Source organism: Dermacentor silvarum, chromosome 9, assembly GCF_013339745.2.
Source record: "Dermacentor silvarum isolate Dsil-2018 chromosome 9, BIME_Dsil_1.4, whole genome shotgun sequence".
NCBI lineage: Eukaryota > Metazoa > Arthropoda > Arachnida > Ixodida > Ixodidae > Dermacentor > Dermacentor silvarum.
In genome coordinates this window covers 56,156,159-56,165,148 of record NC_051162.1, presented here as the reverse complement: position 1 = coordinate 56,165,148, position 8,990 = coordinate 56,156,159, and positions in this window count along the sequence as shown.

The following is an 8,990-nucleotide window of genomic DNA, read 5'->3' as shown; positions in this document are numbered from 1 at the left end:
CGTAGCATATCTTCGACTTGGTTGTTAATGACGCGACGCTCTTCGGCAGAGACGTGGTACAGTCTTCGACTCAATGGCTAGTGTAAACCGGTGTCAATGTAGTGCTGCACTTCCGACGTTCGGACAAGATGTGGCTGAGAAACATTGAACGAATTTGTGAAGTGGTTTAGAAGATGAAGAAGCTTGGAGTGTTGGTGGCAGACGAGAGGACGGCTCCTGAGTGAAGGGGACTAAGGACTGTTGTCGGGCAACTTCCTCGCGCACGAAGACTTTGAGCTGCTGAAACAGTGGAGAGTGCTCGGTAACAGCAACAATGTCAAAGTGCGTTGCTTCTTCAACTCATCCAAGCTCCGACATAAGGTGACGACTTCAGAAACGTTGCGCGGATTCCGGGTCAGGAGCATCTGGAATGCACCGTCATCAATGCCTTTGAGAATGTGCAGAATTTTATCAGCTGCGGGTATGGCGGCGTTAATACGTTTACAAAGGTCAACGACTTCTTCAATGTAAGTCGTGCAAGTTTTTCCTGTCTAATATGCGCGGGCGCGCAGGGGCAATTCAGCACGCCGTTTGCGTAAAGCAGGCTGAAAAACCACTTCAGTGAATGACGTCTTGAAAGGTGACCACGTTGGAATGTCGCTTTCGCGATTATGGAAGCAGAGCTGAACAACGCCAGTAAGATATTCCTATTTTATTTTACATGTATATATATATATATATATATATATATATATATATATATATATATATATTGTAGTGAAGAAGAAGAACAGGGAGCAAGCAGTAGTGGGGCGCTCTCATAGATGTAGGGCGCGAGCGCAGATCACGAGCTCTTGGCGTTGAGACCGTTGCTCTCTGGCGACTGAACTGGTTTTTCGCCTGCCGCTTGCCGTCAGTAAATCTCCTTATCAAAGTGGTGGAAGTGCTGGGTACCCCCTTCAAACCTGGAACTCCGAAGCCGGACGTTGCCCACCACTGCTCCGACAATGCCTGATGACGCCACCCAGCAAGACGCGGCCCAAGCTCCATCGGTCATCGTGTCAAGCGCGCTGCGTCAGCGCGATCCCGCTTTCTTTAGCGGCACCGATGACTATGACGTAGAAGATTGGCTAACGTCGTTTGAAAGGGTGAGCGCGCACAACAAGTGGGACGACGCTACAAAACTACGCAGCGTCCTGTTCTACCTAACACACGTCGCAAACCTCTGGTTTCGTAACCATGAGTCAGACTTCGCCAATTGGACGGCTTTCAAGACGAGCTTCGCGGAAGTGTTCGGTCGCCCCGCAGTGCGCAAGCTTCGCGCTGAACAGCGTCTACGCGGACGTGCGCAGCAGCAGGGCGAGAACTTCACGAGCTATATTGAAGACGTCATTGACTTGTGCAAGCGCGTGAATCCTTCTATGATTGAGCAAGACAGAATACAGCACATCATGAAAGGCATAGACGACGACGCCTTTCAGATGTTGCTGGCCAAGGACCCACGCACCGTGTCTGAACTCGTGACCTTGTGCCAGAGCTTCGACGAACTACGTAAGCAGCGCGTCCTAGCTCGGCGGCAGACGTCAACAGACGATTCCCTCGCTGCGTTGACCATCGGCGGCGACCACACGGCGCTCCTGTCACAGATTAAGGAGCTTGTGCGTGAGGAAGTTGCTCGACAGCTTTCATTTTTTCCGACCACGCAAGTGCCTACGCCTAGGCTGACTCCAACCATCCGACAAGTGATACAGGAGCAGGTCACCGAGGCTTTGCCGTCTGCCTTTCAGCCGACTGGTGTCACCGCGCCACTATCATTTGTGGTGCCGTCTGCTGCTCCTCCGGCTCCTGTTGCCGCGCCTCTGACGTATGCGGATGCCGTCATGAAGCCACGTCCTCAACCAGTACTGACCCCTCAACCACCAATTCGACCACCAGCGACGGTGCTTTTCGGGGCGCAGCCACAGTACGCAAATCCTTGGCGCACTGCAGACAACCGCCCGATCTGCTATGCTTGCGGAATTCCGGGTCATGTTGCGCGATTCTGTCGCCGACGCTTCGCGGCGACCACGAATACGCCGAGATATCCAGACTACTCCTTCCGACCTCCCTATCGCACGCAGCCAGAACGAGAGCCTGAAACATGCGCCCGTGATCACCAGCCCACTTCCGATGCCCAACCTTTTGCTGCTCGTCGGTCCCCCTCACCGCGCCGCCGTTCTCTTTCGCCTATGCGTCGTCGGTACAACACTGGTGAGGCGGAAAACTGACTACCGCAGCTTCTGAGGCACGAGCTGCGCCGTCGTCAACCTGTCTAAGTCCTCGCTTGTCCCCCGCCAATGTTATTGAAGTGTTTGTTGACGGTGTACGAACTCTTGCGCTTGTGGACACCGGCGCCGCTATTTCTGTAATGAGCCATACGTTTTGCCGTTCTATCCGTAAAGTGACGACGCCACCTTCAGGATTTTCTCTCCGTACTGCGAGCGCCCAATATATTCAACCCGTTGCAGCATGTACGGCCAGGGTGCTCATACAAGACGTGATCTACAGTGTTGAGTTCCTTGTGCTGGCCTCGTGTTCCCATGACCTGATCCTCGGGTGGGATTTTTTGTCCCGTAACCACGCTGTTATCGACTGCGCTCGTGCTCAGGTAGAGTTCGCTGTGTTTCCCGAGACGCCTTCCACCCATGTGGCCGGTCCTGGGGATAGAAAGCTTGTCGTCACCGCCGATACTGACCTGCCACCTCAGAGTGCCGTCATTGTTCCCGTTTCCTGTGCCGCCCTTTCCGACGCCACCGTTCTGTTCACGCCATCTGACTTGTTTCTTCGCCGCCACAATACGTCACTGCCTTTTGCCATCCTCGCGCTTCATCAGGAGAATACCGGACTACTTGTTTGCAACCCCAATTCAGGCCCTCTGACTTTGCACCGAAATGAAACGCTTGGCCACGTTCAGCCTGTAGACGCTGCTGTTATTGTACCCCTTGACCCCTCTGTGCCTGAGACTCAGCATCCGCTGAACGCCTCGACCCTCTCATCCTTGCGTCCCCTTGAGTCGCCAGGATGGCTCCCCTTCGCCGCCGGGGTTATTGTAGTGAAGAAGAAGAACAGGGAGCAAGCAGTAGTGGGGCGCTCTCATAGATGTAGGGCGCGAGCGCAGATCACGAGCTCTTGGCGTTGAGACCGTTGCTCTCTGGCGACTGAACTGGTTTTTCGCCTGCCGCTTGCCGTCAGTAAATCTCCTTATCAATATATATATATTGTCGCGTATACCCTGCTGTACAATACACGCTGAATGAGGATCTAGGCAAGCGTAAGCGTCGACACGCCATGCCGAGACGAACCTCGTTCTCTTCTTCTACAGTCCCCTAGCTGTGCTGAGCCACACCATGTGGCATTATCCCCTCTTGAAAAAAAAAAAAGAAAAAGACGGAAAACATACACAGGCTTGACGTGAGGGCGCCGGGATGGCCTAGACGAACACATAGGTTGTAGTCACAATCACTGCGGTGTGCTATATAGTCAGAAGGCACTGAGGGACGAGAAACAACCAAATTTAACCTAAGTCGCTGAAAACGTTGAATTTTAGGGGCTATAGTACGGTTTCAACCACACAACGTGCACAATCTCAGATTGCGGTTGTCGACGTCGGGGAGCCTGGCTTCCATCAGGAAGGACTTCGTATTTCACGTAACTATTCGCTGCGACACTTTGTAAGGTCCGAAGTAGTGACTCGAAACCTTCTCGGATAGTCCTTTTCGGCGCACAGGAGTCCAGACCAAGACTTGATCACCAGGTTGGAACTCGACTTGTCGATGGCGGAGATTGTAACGGTGCGCATCAATGCTCTGTTGTTTCTTTATGTGCACTCGTGCAAGCTGACGGGCTTCTTCCGCGCGTTGCACGAAAAGTTCGGCATCTTGGACGAGATTGAGATGATCGATGTTGCCGCACGGCAGCATTGCTTCTAACATAGTCTGCACTTCACGGCCGTAAACGAGGTCAAACGGCGTGAAGCGTGTTGTTTCTTGCGTAGCAGTGTTATGGACAAACGTTATGTAACTGAGTATCTGGTCCCATGTCTTGTGCTGTACGTCTACGAATATATATATATATATATATATATATATATATGTAAATAGCTATTGGATAATTCAATCGGCCGAGAGCTACCAACATCAGGTCAAAGCGGAGAGCTCCAACCAGTCCCGTGTCCGTCGGCACCATTCGAAGTCGTTGGTGTTGATCTGTATGCTTTCCTTCCCACGACTCTCGTGGGAAGGAAAGCTACTGCGGACTCCAGTTCGCACTCCTGGCTTATGCGAAAAGTTTCAGTTTAGGTTCATAGGCCCATACAGAGTCTTAGAGCAGACTTACCCGTTAATTATCGTGTCCAACCTATTGTGGTTCCAACTGACCGCCGCTGTCGCGCTGCCGAGATTTTCCACGTCTTGCGCATGAAGCCTTTCACAAGGCGTTCGCCGTCCCTTTAAGTTGCGGCCAGGCTGGCCGCTCGCACGTGGGGGAAATTAGTGTGGGCATTTCTTAGTGACTTCTTCGTTGGCTGCGCATGTTCGTCATCTCTTCGGCTTCGTCGTCTTCATCGCTTGTGGGGAGTGAGCTTGAGACTGATCTGTGTCTCCAATGTTATCGGTCCACCGCGTTTTCGGGGCGTATTAAAGGCCGTGTTAACGCCACGTCACAATATTTCCAGGTTTGTGTCCACGACGCTTTTTGCCAAATATTTCCCGAAATCGCTATAATTTGCCCATTTTTACCTCGGTTCTAAGCATAGAAAAACGAAAAATATTTTCTGAAACTGTGTTACAATGAAGGCACAATTTCACACAACGCCAAAATGCAAAGTGTCAAAGAATGCTCAAAATGGTCAAGTTCTCGCAATCTTTTCGCACCTGGGTTTCCACCGTCTTGTTAAAACCAAATGGCCCACATAGGCGAAAAAAGTTTGTTCAGAATATTTTGGAAAAATACTGCGAAGGTAATGTACGAAGGTACGTGTAATTTTCTTGCAATGTTTTCAGTGAAATGATTATATCTCGAGTGCTCCGTTTGGGATATTTGGCGTGAAATGAGCCAAAAATAAGTCAGCGACTTCTCTCACTAAGTGCCTCTTGAATTAATTTTCACTTTCACTCTTGAATTCACTGGAAGTCACTTCGCCTGGTATATTGCGAGTAATACGGTGCGCGATCTTGTGTGGTTATAACGAAGGATCTGGAGGCTCGATGCGCTCCGCTGTTAACAAATAGATAGCAACACACACTAAAAATAATTCATTGCGCTTGTCATGGAATAAATTAGCAGTGATATTTGTCCGTGAAGCACGAAATTCTGAGCACGAACCGTAGCTGCATCGCTGTCAAATTCAAGCGAGAAGTCCCGCCTAGTCCAAATGTGATGCGGTACTGAAATTAATGAGGCAAGTGCGCGCATTGACACTGCACTGCCTATAAAGCCAGCCCTCGTTACGAACCATTGTGGGAACACACACCGCGTAGTGGTGTTATATTGGTGCACCAAGTCACCGGCGCTGCTTACAAAATTTTTTGAATCCTTCCAGTTTTCTCGGTCATGCAGCCGTCGAAGCAAAGTTGAGGGAGGAGCCAGAGAATGTTTCGCTATTATAACGCGGTGATTTCAAAATAGCGCTGCAACCAACACATACAAGCATCAGACGTGTTCGTGAGACCGGCTCAGGAAAAAAAAAAGTTTGCGAAGTAACATGTTGCCCCTTTGCAGCTGTTTCACAAGACTTCCTCTTTTCTTTTGCCGCAACGCATGCCGAGGTGACTATCGATGCACCATTTTGCTGTTAAGTGCGAAGTCTCTAGTTCGCTTTGTGGTAGGGAAGGCGACAAAACGACGATGATGGTATGCAAAATAGCGACTGTGTGCGTTAAACACTTTGTATCTTCGCGTTTGTTCCAACGCGCCCAAATAGGGTATTATCCCCCACAATAGAAACTGCGGCTCTTGGACGTAAAACTTCGCGAATAATTGCCTCATCTCTCTAGGTGAGAAGACAGGCACAACGAAAATGCAGATGGGATGTTGTGATGGAAAATGTACAGTCCATGTCCTGTATTTATAAATAAATTCTACCACTACTTACCGGTGCGTTATGGAAGAAGAAACATGGCATTTGCAGTTCGTTGCTGCTCTTCCATACATTTGAAGATTTACACCTATTTTGCGTAACCTTCAGACATTCAGGTTGAACTAGAAGGCATTGCACTAGACTTTACTAGGGCGGATCTTGCGCGATAGAACAGAACACAAGGAAATAGATACGGAGAGCGTGGTGTTTGTTTAATAATTATTTCGCGTTTTTTACACAGGTAATGTATTTAAGAATTTTAGCCATCAATTAGCCCTACTAATAACAGTTCTTCTGATCTTGTCTTGCAGTGCGAGCTTGTCAGGGATTTCGGCTATTCCTGCGAGACAATCCAGGCCGCAACTGAAGACGGATACGTCCTTAACTTGGACCGGGTGCGCTCAGCAGACAAAACGAAGGCATCGAAGAAGTCTCAGAATGGCACGCTTCGGAATCCTATCATACTGATACCGGGCATTTTAAGCGATTCTGGATTGTGGTTCCTCAACTACCCGTCCCAGAGCCTAGGTGAATGATTATTTGAATGAGTGATTCTTGCGTCAACTGGGGAAGCATTGTGGTCCCACCGAACCAGAATATCGATGCCACTATTACCAATGATAATTAATACGCGCTTCGTCAAGCAATTACTTCTGCTTATGGCTCCGCGATATGACTTGTTGGTATGGTTGCCTTTTTACTGCGGTTACGGTTTTATCGCCCGAAACTACGCGGACAAGCATCGTCCGTTTTAACAATGGCGCTGATTTCTACCTATGTGCCTTTACCTTTTGAGACTTCCTGCCAAGGGCCCTGCAACGCGCTCAAGAAGGTTTCCTAGGTGGCACTGATAGCATTGTCACGATGCAGTGACTTTCTGCATTGAACGGGACGTGGAACTGCTTCTGCGATGACTACGAACGGATATAATTCGCTGTTTGCGTTCATGCGGCATCGTGGAAACAGTACAAAAGTTCGCACTTATGTTTTACAGCTGTTTTATTTTGACGCTAAATAAGTTCCAGAAGAACTACGCACTTCACCTTCGTTACTGGCACCACCGTTCCGTTGAAAGTTTTACGTGTTGGAGTCGCTGCAGATAGGCATAATTTATTCTGGATGAACGAGGCTAGCGGTACACTGAGTCATGTTGTTAAACTGCCTGCGCTGCTTGATGCAAAATATGTATCAAAATTTTAACGCTAACGAAACGTGTGACGAGTCGATGGTAATGGAGATGCAGGGAAGCAGAGTATACGTTAGCGCGCTTGCGTTTGCGTTAGTTATAGGCCGCACCTATTTGCAGCCGTTGGTCGCACCGGAATATACATTGGGCACCGCTGCCACTCCATGCCATCACCACCCGGTCAGCCTTAAGTGAGTACTGGCGTAATGTTTCGGAATGTTCGTTTTTGTTTTGCGTTACATGAAGATCTACGACCTCGCCACCCCGTAGATGAAAATTCTGCAGAAACCGTCGCCGATAATTGTCAACGTAAACGAATAGCTCAAAAGAACGAATAAGCGAACTAACATGAGTGAGCTAACGAACGAAGGAATGGATGGGCAAATGGACGAACGAAATGAATGACCAAACGAACGTTATTCTGGCTGAGCCCGACCATCAACCACCAACCTACCATGAAAACGGGCGAATGAGGCAGAGAACGCCATTCGGTTTTAAATACGCCAAGCCTCAGAACACCCTAAATAATTTATCAAATTAGTTTTTCTACCACGAGTTTCGCTTTCGTTTCCCAGGAGGTCGTTGTGATGACATCATGAATAAAAAAAGTGGTCACGTGAAAGCAGGGTACTCTCTTCGGCTCGCACGATCGCCTCATACGCTCCTACACGTTCTCAGACACGACGTAGCAGCTTTTCCTTGTACTACAGCAAGTATTTGCACCTGCTTGTCTGTGGCATTTGCAGCTGGACTTTCAGTGGAGCAGTCGTTTGCTGCATTCCGCTGGAGAAGTTGTCGTTTTTACAGCAGTGGCTGTGATGGCCTCATTACCTTAGTCGCTTCAATTTCCGCCGGTGCCGCTGGTTTCGGCAGTTGGGATCAGAGAATGATTTGCCCAAATTTTATAACGACGAAATAAGCGCACAGCCCCTCGAGGATTCAAACTCGGGACCCAGAGACTGCCAGATGAAGCTTCTACCACTCAGTCACTCAACTTGTCTTGCTGCAAATAATGCTCGCCTGAACAATGCTCTGCCGGGTTCCATGAGCACTCGTTCTAATGATAGCGAGACGCCAAGCTATGCCGCCCATCCATAAACCAGCGCCGAGGACAAAGAGTATAAACGAAGCTAAGGGCAGTGAGTGAAAAGCAGTAGAGCAGAGAGAAGGAATAAAGAGTCATGTCTCTCCGCTTAACGACCACAGACCGCCATTTGCACAAACTAAGATGGCTCGGACTGGAAGTCCCTTGAATTTTACGCAGGTCTGCTCTGACAATGTCTCCGCTGTGCGACATTTGCCGGGAGATTGAACCAGTTGATCACTCTTCTTTTATTTTGTTGTCGGTTCGTTGTAGAAAGAAAATAATTTCTTCATAAGCTTGGAATAAATCCTATTGCCTCGTTCCTGCTCCCCCACAGAGCTTGAGCTCTAGGCTTTAATCACAAGGGTGGCTTGGACCCTCTGTGTGCCTAGCCAGGAATTTTAGACACTGCCCCTGCCCCTATCTGTTGAACTTCACCACAAAGCATCAGCGTAACTCCCAATGGGCACCATTTTTAACAATTACATTTTAAGAGGCCGCCTGAATTTCCCCAACTTTCAGTTAGTAATGTCCAAAGGCTACGCCCCTCTAATAACGTGTAATTACGGCCATTCTTAGTAACACTCCTGTTGCGTTATACCAGTGTTATCATCATCATCAGCCTA